This window comes from Bombina bombina, chromosome 7, assembly GCF_027579735.1.
Source record: "Bombina bombina isolate aBomBom1 chromosome 7, aBomBom1.pri, whole genome shotgun sequence".
NCBI classification, from domain to species: Eukaryota; Metazoa; Chordata; class Amphibia; order Anura; family Bombinatoridae; genus Bombina; species Bombina bombina.
Window position 1 is genome coordinate 194,734,370 of NC_069505.1, and position 17,235 is coordinate 194,751,604.

Sequence of the window (17,235 nt, forward strand, 5' to 3'; positions counted from 1 at the left end):
GTTTCTGAATTATCTGCTCTTTCTTGTGAGTCTCCTTTTCTGATTTTTTATCAGGATAAGGCAGTTTTGCGGACTTCATTTAAATTCTTACCTAAAGTTGTGAATTCCAACAACATTAGTGGGGAAATTGTGGTCCCTTCTTTGTGTCCCCATCCTAAGAATTCTTTGGAAAGATCTTTACATTCTTTGGATGTGGTGAGAGCTTTGAAATATTATGTTGAAGCTACTAAAGTTTTCAGGAAAACTTCTAGTCTCTTTGTTATCTTTTCTGGTTCTAGGAAAGGTCAGAAGGCTTTTCCATTTCTTTGGCATCTTGGTTAAAGCTTTTGATTCATCACGCTTATTTGGAGTTGGGTAAATCCCCGCCTCAGAGGATTACAGCTCATTCTACTAGGTCAGTTTCCACTTCCTGGGCTTTTAAGAATGAAGCTTCTGTTGATCAGATTTGCAACTTGGTCTTCTTTTCATACTTTTACTAAATTCTACAATTTTGATGTTTTTTCTTCCTCAGAAGCAGTCTTTGGTAGAAAAGTTCTTCAGGCAGCTGTTTCAGTTTGATTCGTCTGCTTATAATTTCAGTTTTTTTCTTTTTCATTATAAGATTAAATTTATGATTTGGGTTGTGGATTAACTTTTTCAGCGGAATTGGCTGTCTTTATTTTTTTATCCCTCCCTCTCTAGTGACTCTTGCGTGGGGTTCCACAGCTTGGGTATTGCTATCCCATACGTCATGCCAATTACATGAAAGAAAACATAATTTATGTAAGAATTTACCTGATAAATTAATTTCTTTCATATTGGCAAGAGTCCATGAGCTAGTGATGTATGGGATATACAATCCTACCAGGAGGGGCAAAGTTTCTACAGTTTTTTTTTTTCTACACATAGTCCAGGAACATAGCCCTTCAAAACACTCTTAAGTATGTTTATCTTATCTCCTCTGATGTGGCTAAGTAGATACATATTTAAATGAGTTTATGAGCTGTTCAAGTTATCATTGGGTTAGCCTGTTGCAGGGTTAGTAATTTAGATCCTGTAGAATACACTTCAACCTTTCATTGTACAAAGGAAATAACAGTATTTTCATGGTTAAATTACAGGGAAAACGGTCAAAAGGAATAAAGTACATTACAAAGGTTATTTACTATATATAATTAAATATTTTATAAGGTATAAAGTTATGAATTGTCCCTTTAACAAAGTATTGCCTGCCAGTATCAGATTTACACACACATTCTTGGCTGCATCTTGTTGGCACTGTAATGACTTGGCACGGTGCCTGGCTAAAGCAGAATGCATCTTCTAATCTTTGTCAGTTTGCAACAGGTTTTATCCACTTGCAGTGAGTTCCCTCTCCAAACCCTGTGGTGTGTACCCAAATCTCCCCCACTTATGTATCTATCGAAACCTTTCCCCAGTGGTGTATATAAGAATCTCACCCACTTATGTATCTATCGACACCTTTCCCAATGCCCTGTGGTGTATACCCGAATCTCAACCATATATGTACTTATCAACACTTTTCGCCATGCCCTGTGGTGTATACCCAAATCTCACCCACTTCTGTATCTATTGACACCTTTACCCATGCCCTGTGGTGTATACCCAAATCTCGCCCACTTATGTATCTATTGACTCCTTTCCCCATGCCCTGTGGGGTATACCCAAATCTCACCCACTTATGTACCTATCGACACCTTTCCCCATGGCCTGGGGTGTATACCCAAATCTCACCCACTCATGTACCTATTGACACCTTTCCCCATGCCCTGTGGTGTATACCCAAATCTCACCCACTTATGTACCTATCGACACCTTTTGCCATGCCCTGTGGGGTATACCCAAATCTCACCCACTTATGTACCTATCGACACCTTTCCTCATGCCCTGTGGTGTATACCTGAATCTCACCCACTTATGTATCTATCGACACCTTTCCCCATGTCCTGTGGTGTATACCCAAATCTCACCCACTTATGTATCTATTGACACCTTTCCCCATGCCCTTTGGTGTATACCCAAATCTCACCCACTTCTGTATCTATTGAGACCTTTCCCCATGCCCTGTGGTGTATACCAAAATCACACCCCCTTATGTATCTATTGACACCTTTCCCCATGCCCAGTGGTGTATATCAGAATCTCACCCACTTATGTACCTATTGACACCTTTCCCCATGCCCAGTGGTGTATATCAGAATCTCACCCACTTATGTACCTATCGACACCTTTCCCAATGCCCTGTGGTGTATACCCGAATCTCACCCACGTATGTACCTATCGACACCTTACCCAATGCCCTGTGGTGTATACCCAAATCTCACCCACTTATGTATCTATTGACACCTTTCCCAATGCCCTGTGGTGTAGACCCAAATCTCACCCACTTATGTATCTATTGACACCTTTCCCCATGCCCTGTGGTGTATACCCAAATCACACCCACTTTTGTACCTATCAACGCCGTTCCCCATGCCCTGTGGTGTATACCCAAATCTCACCCACTTATGTACCTATCGACAACTTTCCCCATGCCCTGTGGTGTATACCAAAATCTCACCCACTTATGTACCTATCGACACCTTTCTTCATGCCCTGTGGTGTATACCTGAATCTCACCCACTTATGTACCTATCGACACCTTTCCCCATGCCCTGTGGTGTATACCCAAATCTCACCCCTTATGTACCTATCGACACCTTTCCCCATGCCCTGTGGTGTATACCCAAATCACACCCACTTTTGTACCTATCAACGCCGTTCCCCATGCCCTGTGGTGTATACCCAAATCTCACCCACTTATGTACCTATCGACAACTTTCCCCATGGCCTGTGGTGTATACCAAAATCTCACCCACTTATGTACCTATCGACACCTTTCCTCATGCCCTGTGGTGTATACCTGAATCTCACCCACTTATGTACCTATCGACACCTTTCCCCATGCCCTGTGGTGTATACCCAAATCTCACCCCTTATGTACCTATCGACACCTTTCCCCATGCCCTGTGGGGTATACCCAAATCTTACCCACTTATGTACCTATCGACACCTTTCGTCATGCCCTGTGGGGTATACCCAAATCTCACCCATTTATGTACCTATCGACACCTTTCCCCATGGCCCGGGGTGTATACCCAAATCTCACCCACTTATGTATCTATTGACACCTTTCCCCATGCCCTGTGGTGTATACCCAAATCTCACCCACTTATGTACCTATCGACACCTTTCCTCATGCCCTGTGGTGTATACCTGAATCTCACCCACTTATGTGTCTATCAACACCTTTCCCTATGTCCTGTGGTGTATACCCAAATCTCACCCACTTATGTATCTATTGACACCTTTCCCCATGCCCTTTGGTGTATACCCAAATCTCACCCACTTATGTATCTATTGACACCTTTCCCCATGCCCTTTGGTGTATACCCAAATCTCACCCACTTATGTATCTATTGAGACCTTTCCCCATGCCCTGTGGGGTATACCCAAATCTCACCCACTTATGTGTCTATTGAGACCATTCCCCATGCCCTGTGGGGTATACCCAAATCTCACCCACTTATGTACCTATCGACACCTTTCCTCATGCCCTGTGTTGTATACCTGAATCTCACCCACTTATGTATCTATCGACACCTTTCCCCATGTCCTGTGGTGTATACCCAAATTTCACCAACTTATGTACCTATCGACACCTTTCCTCATGCCCTGTGTTGTATACCTTAATCTCACACACTTATGTACCTATTGACACTTTTCCCCATGCCCTGTGGTGTATATCAGAATCTCACCCACGTATGTACCTATCGACACCTTTCCTCATGCCCTGTGGTGTATACCCAAATCTCACTCACTTATGTATCTATCAACACCTTTCCTCATGCCCTGTGCTGTAGACCCAAATCTTACCCATTTATGTACCTATCGGCACCTTTCCTCATGCCCTGTGGTGTATACCTGAATCTCACCCACTTATGTACCTATCGTCACCTTTCCTCATGCCCTGTGGTGTATACCTGAATCTCACCCACTTATGTACCTATCGACACCTTTCCCCATGCCCTGTGGTGTATACCCAAATCTCACCCACTTATGTATCTATTGATACCTTTCCCCAAGCCCTGTGGTGTATACCCAAATCTCACCCACTTATGTATCTATTGATACCTTTCCCCAAGCCCTGTGGGGTATACCCAAATCTCACCCACTTATGTATCTATTGATACCTTTCCCCAAGCCCTGTGGTGTATACCCAAATCTTACCCACTTATGTACCTATCGACACCTTTCCTCATGCCCTGTGGTGTATACCCAAATCTCACCCACTTATGTATCTATTGACACCTTTTCCCATGCCCTGTGGTGTATACCCAAATCTCGCCCACTTATGTATCTATTGACACCTTTTCCCATGCCATGTGGTGTATACCTGAATCTCACCCACTTATGTATCTATCGACACCTTTCCCCATGTCCTGTGGTGTTTACCCAAATCTCACCACTTATGTATCTATTGACACCTTTCCCCATGCCCTGTGGTGTATACAAGAATCTCACCCACTTATGTATCTATTGACACCTTTCCCTATGCCCTGTGGTGTATACAAAAATCTCACCCACTTACAGTAGCTACCTATCGACACCTTTCCTCATGCCCTGTGGTGTATACCTGAATCTCACTCACTTATGTATCTATCGACACCTTTCCCCATGTCCTGTGGTGTATACACAAATCTCACCCACTTATGTATCTATTGACACATTTCTTCATGCCCTGTGGTGTATACCCAAATCTCACTCACTTATGTATCTATTGACACTTTTCCCCATGCCATGTGGTGTATACAAGAATCTCACCCACTTATGTATCTATTGACACCTTTCCCTATGCCCTGTGGTGTATACCAAAATCTCACCCACTTACAGTAGCTACCTATCGACACCTTTCCTCATGCCCTGTGGTGTATATCTGAATCTCACTCACTTATGTACCTATTGACACCTTTCCCCATGCCCTGTGGTGTATACCCAAATCTCACCCACTTATGTACCTATCGACACCTTTCCTCATGCCCTGTGGTGTATACCCAAATCTCACCCACTTATGTATCTATTGACACCTTTCCCCATGCCCAGTGTTGTATATCAGAATCTCACCCACTTATGTATCTATAGACACCTTTCCCTATGCCCTGTGGTGTATATAAGAATCTCCCCTGCTTATGTACCTATCGACACCTTTCCCCATGCCCAGTGTTGTATATCAGAATCTCACCCATATATGTACCTATCAACACCTTTCCCCATGCCCTGTGGTGTATACAAGAATCTCACCCACTTATGTACCTTTAAACGCATTTCCCCATGCCCTGTGGTGTATATTATAATCTAACACACTTATGTACCTATCGACACCTTTCCCCATGCCCTGTGGTGTATATCAGAATCTCACACACTTATGTATCTATTGACACCTTTCCCCATGCCCTGTGGTGTATACCCGAATCTCACCCACTTATGTATCTATTGACACCTTTCCCAATGTCCAGGCTGCCCAATAGCTCTGTGAAATCATAATAAATAAAGACAGGTTTTTCCTGTAGCTGTCAGATTAATATTTACCTGGTAATTCAAGTTTCTAATTTTAGTTTACGAGTCCCAGGAGCAGAAACTTATCAGCATCAACAAAAAGAAGGGAATTTACATCATATTTGTTCCTTTGTTTTTCTCAAACTTCCATCACAATAAACCTTTACTATATTAACCCCTAAACCGCCACAATCCCATCACAAAAAGTGCTATACTAAACCCCATCACAAAAAACACTATACTTTTTTTTTAAATATTTATTGTCCAACAGTGTACACAAAATAAATTAAGCACAATTGCTATTTCATTGCACCTCGCAGGGTAAATCATCTACAAAAACAATATATCTCAACAGGGTCTTTCTTAAACCATATTAACAAAAAGCAATATACAACAATGAAAATAGAAAAAAAAATTATTTAAGAGGGATAGGACCATTATAAACATCCTATTAGATCTTAAAATGTCCTAAAACGGTAACTGATATAGGAAACAAAAATTATAAAGATACACAAATTATATAGATACAGACTTTAAACAGAAAAACTTGGTACACTTGTTGAAGGATTTTTATGCTAATTTAACGAACACCTCAACAAAACCAAAACGAGGAAAAAAAAAAACACTCAACACCTCCCTCTCCCCACCCTCGTAATTAATCAATCGAAAAACCAATACATAACTATTTAACCCCTTGTTGTATTCAGAACGAGACCTACTATAGTCAATGCCCAAAGAATTTTCGAAAGGCTTCCGAGAAACCCAGAGGGGCCAAAGTTTGTTCCTGTATTTTAAGAGGATATAACTTAATTATAGGACTCCAATTTATGAGAAGTTCTTCAGCCCTATCCATAAAATAAAATAAAGTATTATGTGATTCAAACACTAATTGTTGAAAGAGCATATTGCGAAAATTAGAAATTCTTGGCTGAAGAGGGTCTTTCCAGTTTTTCAAAATCAAAAGTCTAGTCACCACAATTATAGTATTCAGTATCCTAATATTATTAGGTTTAACCGATACTAGATTGGAATGTATCAGGAAAATTACACGATAAGCTTGAATTTTGAAACTATCATGATAAAGCCTTCCTTACAAGTGATTGACTTTACCCCAGAATTTGTTTATTTTAGGACAATAAAAAAACATATGTAGAATATCTGCTTTTAGTAGCTGACATTTTGGACAAAACTGTTGTATGCCTGGAGAAAATTTGGACAATTTGGAAGGGGTTAAATATGTGTTATGTAGTAATTTAGTATGTGATTCTTTCAAGTTAATTGATATATTTAATTTCTCTAATACATAGAAACTGTAATTGAGGTTGGCTGGTTCATAACCAGGAACATATTGGAGCCAAAAATTGACCAGTTTATGAAGAAACATTTGTCCCTGTTTGGCTAGCATAATATTACATAATAGAGAAATTGTAAATTTGTCTGCTGCAAATTTTTTAATACATTCATTAATCTCAGACCAATGAAAATCAACGCCAGGACCCCAATCTTGTGATTTAATATAATGGTGTACTTGAAAGTAAGCAAATAAGCTATGTCTAGGGAGTTCAAATATATTTATTAAATTGTTAATAGAGAGAATTTGTCCAGTTTTTCCTACCTTAATTCCGATTGGCTGATAGAATCCTATCAGCCAATCGGAATTCGAGGGATGCCATCTTGGATGACGTCATTCAAAGGACCAGCCATTCGTCAGGTAGTCGTCGTGCAGGAAGGATGCTCCACGTCGGATGTCTTCAAGATGGAGCCGCTCCTCGCCGGAAGGATGAAGATAGAAGATGCCGCTTGGATGAAGATTTCTGCCGGATGGAGGACCTCTTCTGCCTTGATCGGATGAATACTTCTGCCCGGCTGGAGGACCACTTCTGCCCCGATCGGATGAAGACTTCGGCACGGCTGGGTCAAGGTAGGGTGATCTTCCATGGGGTAGAGTTAGGTTTTTTTAAGGGGGTTGGGTGCGTTTTAGAGTAGGGGTGTGTGGGTGGTGGGTTGTAATGTTGGGGGGGATTGTTCTTTTTTTTTTTTTTTTTTTAGTTTTCAAAAGTTTTATTGAAATCAAAACAATTACATCAAAATAAGACGCTTAGAATAAATAGCGTTTTGAAACATTACACTTCAGATTTGTAAACAAAATAAAATAGGGGGGTGGGGACATATAGATGAAATCAAAGTATGGTTACAATCAATATATAACAAATATAAAGTAAAAGAGTCTCTTGGTATACATTCTGTTTCAACAAACAGTGGTTGTTACTTCATCAGTTTTTGAGACAATAATTGGGGTAGATCTATGTATGTGTATCTCAGTGTGACTGTGAGGGGTATTTTTGTATATATGACTGCCACATAGACATCATTTGGGCATATAGGTCTGTGTTTTTGTTTTTCATATAAGAATATCCCTCTAGGGAGATTGTGCGATGGCATTCTGAGTGCCACTGAATAAGGGACGGTACGTCCTCAGACTTCCATTTCCTGGCTATCAAAATTTTAAAGCTGTTGCTTAGAATGTATAGTAGTTTTTTTGATGGAGTAGGGAGTTTGTTTGGGACTTTGTTAAAAAGCCACAAGCATGGATCAGGGGGTATATTTACGCCCAGGATTTCGCTTGTCTCCTTGGCTATTTCTAACCAGATGGGAGTTAATTTATAACATTGCCACCAAATATGGGACAAGTGGCATTCCTGGGACCCACATCTCCAGAAATGTGCCGATTTAAGTCTATATATCTTTTTGCACCTTTCAGGGGTCAGGTACCATCTCTGTAAGATTTTTAAGTTGAGTTCTACAAATTTACTTGAGACTGAGGTTTTTTTAATATTGATAAAAATCTGTAAGGCATCCACATGGGAGATGTCTATGCCTAGTTCTAGGTTCCATCTATCAATGTAATATGTAATATGAACCCTGTGACTGTTGCGGCAGCATTGTATGAATGATTGAGAGTGCGTGTCTTGTCAGGGTGGGTTTATTGCAAAGAGATTCAAATGGTGTCATTGATCTTGTTAGGTTATTGGATTGGGGGTGTGAGGTAATATAAGAGTGACATTGCCTGTAGAAAAGCCAGTCCTTGAAGACAAAGAGACCTGCAGAAATTAGTTCCTCTATGTTCGGAGAGTAGAGTTCATTTCCAAGGTGATAGATTTGCAAGGATCGAGTAGGTGTTCCTATTAATTTAGGGGCTATCGAGAGGCCGGGTCGAATTTCGTAATTATGTGTTAATGGTGTGAGGGGCGAAAATTTCGATGAAATGTTGGGGTATTCTGTAAAGACCTTGTCCCAGATTTTAAATGTTTCTGAAATTGATTGGAAGGAGAATTTTAAAAATTTAGTCCTGTCTTTTGGAGTCCAGCATAACTGCCCTAAATGTTGATTTTGTGTAAGGTCATGTTCTAATTGGACCCAGGTTTTGTCAGCTTGGTTGGAGTGCCAGTCTATAATACGTTGTAAGAAAGTGGCTTGCCTGTATCGACGGAAGTCCGGAACACCCAGGCCTCCCATCTCCACAGGGAGGAGCATAATTTTTTTACTAATTCTGGCTCTGTTGTTAGACCAGATGAAGTTCAAAATATTCGACTGCATTGAATCTAGGAAGCTTTTGGGGAGGGGAATAGGCAATGTTTGAAAAAGATAAAGGACTCTTGGAAGAATGTTCATTTTAATAATGTTAATCTTTCCTAGCCAGGAGATATACTTTCTCTTCCAAGAGGAAAGATCTGTAATTATCTGTTTAAGCAGAGGTTTATAATTTTGTGTGAATAGTTGGTCTGGTGTTGGGGTGAGTTGAATTCCCAGATATTTAAGTGAGTTCTGTTGCCAATGAAATGGACATATCTGCTGGACTGAGTGTATATCAGATTGTGGGATATTAATATTCATGACTTCTGATTTATTTTTGTTGACTAAAAAGTTGGATGCCCTACCAAATTCATCTAATTGACTGATGATGTGGGGGATAGTGGTTAGAGGATTTGATATACAGAATAGGATATCGTCCGCATACAGCATGACTTTATGGTGCGAGTTTTGAGTTTGTATTCCTGTTATGAACGGGTGATTACAAATCTTTTGTGCAAGGGCTTCTATTGCGCACGCGAATAATAGTGGGGAGAGGGGGCAGCCCTGTCTAATGCCGTTCGTAATACCAAAAGGGGCTGAGAGGGACCCGTTAATGTGGACTCTAGCAGTTGGGGTGGAGTACATAGCAAATATACGGTCCAGAAATTCTTGTTCTATTCCCATTTTCTGAAGTACCGCTCTCAGGAACTGCCAACCAACGCGGTCAAAAGCTTTTTCTGCGTCAGTCGACAGGACCAGGAGCGGAATGTTTTTATTAGTGGCGTATTCTATAAGCTGAGTGATCTTGACCGTGTTGTCTTTTGCTTCCCTTTTGGGGACAAATCCAACCTGATCATTTCCAATCAGCTGTGGCAGAACAGTATTTAATCGTGTTGCAAGTATTTTGGCGTAAATCTTGAGATCTGTATTTAGAAGAGAGATTGGTCTGTAATTTTCTACGTATTCAGGGCTTTTACCAGGTTTCGGTATGATAGAGATGTATGCTTCTAACGTCTGTGTGGAGAATGGGTTGTTAGGTGTGATAGAATTGAAAAGGGTAAGTAAGTGTGGGGCCAATAGGTCAATATATTTTTTGTAGTAATAATTTGTATAGCTGTCTGGGCCTGGGGCCTTTCCAGTAGGAAGGTCTTTTATAGTATTTCCAACTTTGAGTAGAGTGAAGGGATTTTTAAGAAATGCTTGCTGGTCTTCTGTTATTACTGGGAAGTTTATGTCAGAGAGATACTGGCTTATATAGTGTAGGGGGTCGTGTGATTTGCTTGGATGGGAGTCCTCGAATGTAGTGGTTAGGTTATACAATTGTTCGTAGTAAGTACGAAAAGATTCAGCAATAGCTGCTGTATCGTAGTATGTTTTATTCGTAGATTTTATTGAAAGAATGTAGTTACGATTGGAGTTACTTTTCAGTCTACGGTCAAAGAGCTTACTACACTTATTATCTCCTTCATAGTAGAATTGTTTAAGTTTCAAAGCTAGACTTTGACATTCTTTATCTATAAGGTGGGCTGTTGTCAGTTTTATGGCTTTTAGCTCCGTAAGTAGTAGTGTATCTGTAGGTTTTTTTTTAAATTGGGTTTCCAGGTCATTTAATTTATTTAAGGAGTCATGTAGTAATTGTCTCTGTTGTTTTCTGTAGTGAGATGAGATGCTGATAAGTTCTCCCCGTATTGTTCCTTTATGTGCTTCCCAAATGTTCTGAAATGAGGGGACCGAACCAACGTTAATGTCAAAGTAATCTTTGATAGTATCTTTACGCTGTATTGTGGTAGGTCTAGGAGTTCGTCGTTAAGTTTCCAAAGGTAAGCTGATATGGATGCCGAAGGCCAAGCCATTGTGCATAGCACCATGGAATGGTCTGACCAAGATGAGGGAGTAATGGTTGAGTGCGTGGAGATTGATAGTGTATTAACGTCTGTTAATATATAGTCTATGCGTGAATAGAGCGAATGTGGGTGGGAAAAGAAGGTGAAGTCATTTGTATCAGGGTGATGAACTCTCCATATGTCATGGATAGCTAATTCTCGAAAGCGTTGCTTTATAAATGAGATGGTCTTGTGTGACGTGGATGAGGTGTGGTTTGAGTTGTTCCTATGGGGGTCTAGTGTGATATTAAGATCACTGCCTATAATTAGTGTGCCTTTAACGACTTCCAAAATTTTCCTAGATAAAGAAGATATAAAATTATCTTGGCCCGTGTTTGGGGCATACGCACTTACTAGTGTGGTAACTGTGTTATATAGTTTTCCAACTAGGATTAGATATCTGCCCTCAGTATCCCTATAGGAATCAAACAGTTGAAAAGGTATTCCCTTCTTAATTAAAATTCCTACTCCATTGGTTTTAACTTTATTAGAGGAATAGTATGAGGGACCAAACTTGTAGAAAAAGGTTTTTTGGTTCCTGACCCTTTAAGAAATGTGATTCCTGTAAGAATATTAAATCACCTTTTTTATTTTTAATGTCTCTAATTGCTATATTTCTTTTATGTGGATTATTTAGGCCCTTGGCGTTGATTGTTATGAAGGACAATTCACTGTTAATATGGGTGGTTTTATTCATGCTGTCTAATGTCTGAGAGGGAGTGTATGGTTAAAGAAAAGAGTAGTGGAACCGGGAGTCGGTCAAGTCTTAGGCCTATGTGGTGTATGTGAGACATCTTATAACACTGAGACACGGAACATATACAGTATTCATCTGAAAATATAGAATACATTAACTCAACAATATAAATCGTTCTATTAACAAAGTAACCATAAGGATAATTAACTGGGATTGGGGGATGGTAGAAAACCATAGGAAAGATTGAAATTACAGTCATTTCAATCAGAGGTCCTACAACAGTTAGGACATATATGGTATGTTATAAAGTAACAGTGTAAACAATGTATATAGAAAGTTATAAGTATAACCCTTTCAGTTTAGTTAAACGGACCTTATCAAGGTCAAAATAAAGGTAAAAAGTACACATAAACATTTCTGCTTATTGTAACGACTAAAGTCCTGGATACGCAGTAAACCGTGCCCTAGAAATGCTTAGGAGGAAGAACATGTTATGCATATCAAGTGGTAAAACATTATCAGCATATCAAACGTTTTGTTATAATGGTTGGATCTCACCAAATATGAGAAGTTCACATTGTCCTTAGCCCGAATCAGTCTCTAGATGAGGAAGGAGAAGTGCTCACTCTGTCCTTTCTCTTTTTATGTGACTGGACTTTGCTCCATGTTGTTTTTTGTAGATTGGACATGTGAGTTTGGAAACTTGTAGCCTGGGGGCTTTCCTGGGATGATGATGGGGGGCCGGGTGGTTTCAGATGGATTCCTAAGCCTTTTGAAAGTTTGTCCAAATCTTGTATCCCTTTGTAGATAAGGGTTTGTCCATCGTGAGGTACAATTAGGCTGAAAGGAAAGCCCCAGCGGTACTTGATGTGTTTGTCCTGAAGCACTGATGTGATGAAGCGGGCTTCTCTGCGTTTCTGAATGGTGCTTTGGCATAAATCCGGGTATATCTGTAAGTCGTGATCCAAATATGATATCACATGAAATGATCTTGCCTTCTGCCAGATGGTTTCTCTATCAGTAAATCTGAGGAACTTAAGGATAGTGTCTCTGGGGGGAGCATTTGGTGGCGGAGGCCGGAGAGATCTGTGTGCTCTTTCAATTTCCATTGGTGGAGCTTGCTGGTTGCCAATTAACTGCTGAAAAAGGCCTTGTAGGTAGGACAACATGTCGGCTGGTTTAATGGACTCCTCTTATACGTAAATTGCTCCTTCTTCCCCTGTTCTCTAAGTCTTCAAATTTTTCTTCCAGAAGTTCCAATTTTGACTCATGCGTGCTGGTTTGATTATGTAAAAATCCAACCGCCTCGGTTGTAGTATCCTGTATGTCTTCCATCTCCACTATTCTCTCTCCTATTTCAGATATGTCTTTGCGCAATGTAGATAGTTCTTTAGTGATTAAAGCTTTAAGTGACTCAAAGTCATCTTTAGATGGGAGTTTTGCAATGTCCTGTTTAAGTTGGATTAAATAGTCTGGAGGTGGTATTGTGTCAGGTGCGGTACATTGTTCTGGAGTGTTAGGTTCTTGCGAGTCTGAGTTAGGTGCTTGAAAAAAGGAGCTAACCAGTGAATTATTGATGGGCTGGTTTTTGGCGCTTTTTTCACCTTTAGTTTTACTCTTAGACGCCATGTTTTTGTTAAAGTTCATTAAGTGCTATATTCAGGGCGTGTATATATTTATAGATATAAAACTGGGTCTAGGCTTCCTCATTTAAATTGTTTATTTGGTTGTCGTTACTGTCTCTTTAAATAGGTTTGTTCAGGTTTACTGCATTATGTTATATGCATAGATAAGTTGTTCAGTCCGTATTGTGGTAGCGTTTCTATTATCTTTTAAGGCACTTCTCATCTATAGGTTGGTGTCACTATAAGCATTGTGGTGTGAGAGAGGGTTTCAAAGATGCGTACCTTTTGCAGCAGCATTAGAGATCCGGTCAGTAAATTCTTGAAGTGCTGTACTAAGATGGTTCGTTTGTCTGGAAATAAATTCTCCTGCGTGCGTTGAATATCCAATATGGCGGCGGTGCGCACCTCACCTCTCGTGTCCCTCAAAGTTGCGAGCTGCGCTGAGCTCGGTTAGCCAAAGGAGGACTCGCATCTAAGTCTCTTAGTGTTTAGCCGTAGTTTGTGAGAGTTTGGTGGCAATTAACACTGTTTTACTGCTAAACGGTATAACTGCTGTAACAGAGCTGTGCTACTGTGCGGCCATCCGCTTTCCTGGCCAAGCTCCGCCCGGATTGTTCTTTTTTTTTACAGGTAAAAGAGCTGATTACTTTGGGGCAATGCCCCGCAAAAGGCCCTTTTAAGGGCTATTTGTAATTTAGTATAGGGTAGGGCATTTTATTATTTTGGGGGGCTTTTTTATTTTATTAGGGGGCTTAGATTAGGTGTAATTAGTTTAAACTTCTTGTAATATTTTTTGTAATTTAGTGTTTGTTTTTTTTGTACTATAGTTTAGTTTATTTAATTGTATTTTATATATATATATATTTAGATATTTAGATAATTGTAGTTAATTTATTTAATTAATTTATTGATAGTGTAGTGTTAGGTGTATTTGTAACTTAGGTTAGGATTTATTTTACAGGTAATTTTGTAATTATTTTAACTAGGTAGCTATTAAATAGTTATTAACTATTTAATAGCTATTGTACCTAGTTAAAATAAATACAAAGTTGCCTGTAAAATACAAATAAATCGGGGGGGCGGAGCCAACTCTTGCTGAGAAAGGACGCATATTCTAAGAGCTCTTATATTATTTAATAAATTCTAAATAGATATATGCCCTAATCTGCTAATTTCTATCCCACATCGGAGACCCAACTAGAGAGGTGTCTTTCTGCTATTTGGGAGTCACTTTGGTAGTGCTATCTACCTTGGCGGTCCCTACTTTCTGCCCCATGCAAGCACCCCAGATGGAGGACAATGTGGCCAAGCTCATAATCGCGCAAATGAAGGAGCTGTTGGGCAGTTATGTCGGAGCTTGTATGGTAGAGAGGATTCGGATCCCCATTGCTCACACTATTGCTCCGGTCACTCTACCACTCTGGGAAGTGAAGTGCGCAACGGGCGTACAACACCCGCGGCTGTCGCCATCTTTGGAGCCTCAAGCAGCAAGTCCACTACTGCCCTACGCTGCAGGGATAATTGCTGAGCTAAATGATCAGGACACACTAGCCGGAGTCCCTAAGTCATCCGCATTACAATGGGCTGAGACTTATAGAGGTGCGAAACTATTGCCTGAGTTCACTTCCACATGGTACTGGAAGGCCCCGGGGGAGAGCACTGTGTAAGTTGAGAGAGACATCACTAGTGACCCGCGTGTCAGAAGGGATCTTATGAGAGCTTCAGAACAGATGTGATGACATTGCAGCCCTCTACCTCCCTGTGCATTCAGACCTACTCGGCTGGCTAGCGTGGTACACTGGAGAGGTAAGCCTGCACAAACGTAACCACCATCGGAGCTACCTCAAGCCCAGTTATTTCTGGCCTCGGGCCAGATGCATCACACCATCGGCCCAACAACCCTGCTGCTCGATACCTAGAGGCATAGGCTAAAAGGTTAACCCTGAAATCTACTAAGCCCTTTGCACTTATTATGGACTTTTGCAGCGACTAAAACTTTCTTGTTATATATCAATATTCTAGAAGTTTAATGCATAGGCGTTTATTCTACTCAGCGTTCTCATTCCTCCAGATCTATGTTACTACCACGCCTTATAAAAACTCTCTATCTGTTATGCACAAACACCCCTATGCTTATGAAGGCACACAGCAGCCGTCAAGGAACCAAGAAACCGGCTGAGAGTCTGAACTCCTTGGACAATTTAACCCTTTGGGACACTTTGTTGGTGTGATGGTCATTTCACCTATAAGTGATATTTATACATATACTCATACATAGGATGTATTATGGTCCTCCCCTGTTAGTTTTACTGCATTATATAGTAGGCATGTTTTACTGCATGATAGACCCTGCAAAGCACAGGATTTTTCTCATATTACTGAATATTTAAATGGTGTCTTCGTACATAGCTTGATTACAGTTACATAGTCTGCCGTTTTACATGTGCTGTTTATTTGTTACACAGTTTTGTACACACGGTTTAATGTTCCTCTAATTTTACTTTCTTTAAGGAGGTCATCAATAACATACACCTCATGCTGACGTTTATGGCAGAGATCCCTCATTTCTTTTATTAACCTCTACTAGTATTTGGCACATTTTAGTTGTTGGGGAACTGCTAGGTGTAGACTTACATATATGTAATACTTATATTGAATCGGTATGGCTGCTGAGACATGTCTGCTTTTAACATAGGCGTTGCCTGCGGCCGAGGCGGCGCCATTTTATCACACACTGTCCAGTAGCACTGGCTTCTACAGCGTATATTTTCTTCAGTCTCCTTCCCACAACAAAGATAAATTTAGCTTAACGCTTTGGTTATTTTATTTACTTATTTATTTTTATTCTCAAAGTCTTATTGATAGCTACTGTTTACTGGGTAGATATGAAAGCCAATCTTCAACATATCTGTTCCACCCGCCACATAATCACTAACGGGTATGGTGAACATAATGTTATGTATGGAATGAAGCGTGGTGGGGATTGCCTCTCTTATATATAAATATGTATGCATATATAATAGCTTGACATTATTGCTTTACTTGCTCAGTTTAGAAGTTACTATTGTCTTTCTTAATGGTAGACTTGCTATGTTATGATATTGCCGTTTTTCCTCATACATAAGTGTATTTCCTCTTTCATTCTACGTGGTTGTACGTATCTTATCCCCAATTGCTGTAACATATAATACGTAATGAATAAGGGTTCGAATGACGGCTATTCACTTATGCTCACTAAAATGTTGGGTATCAGACATGATATATCAGTTTTGTGTGGCTAGCTCTTTAGTGATTTTTTAGGGTACATTGCATTTCCATCCTTTTAGTTGCAGACACATGCTCACTTATATAGATCCCTTGCTGTCGGGTATAGGGCCCATACCCAGAGAGTAGACTACATTATCTTTTTAGGATCATAGTGTTGATGCAAACGTCTGTCTATCCTGAGCTATTATGAGCAATCACATAATTGACCATTTCAAAGATCGTCTTAGCCTCATGGCATATCTAGAGGTTACCCTCACTTAGGTAGCAATTTTCTATACATTAGTATCTCGGCAAGGGCATAATAATAATCCCACTAATATCACATTTATTAATAGGCCCGATTAAAGCACTTATGGTTAGACAATTGGTCAGATTTCTTCTCCCCCCCCCTCCCCATATAGTACTATGGTATTCCCTGATTCTACCATAGACTTACTCAGCGGTTTCCCTTGATAAATACCGCAATTCAATGTTTTTAAAGCAGCCCGTGTACGTTTGCAACAGTTTTCTACTTGTAGCATTATTGGGCTATACAAAGCAACTTTTAAAATACAGCATAAATCTTTTTTTATATATATATATCTATTTCTTCATG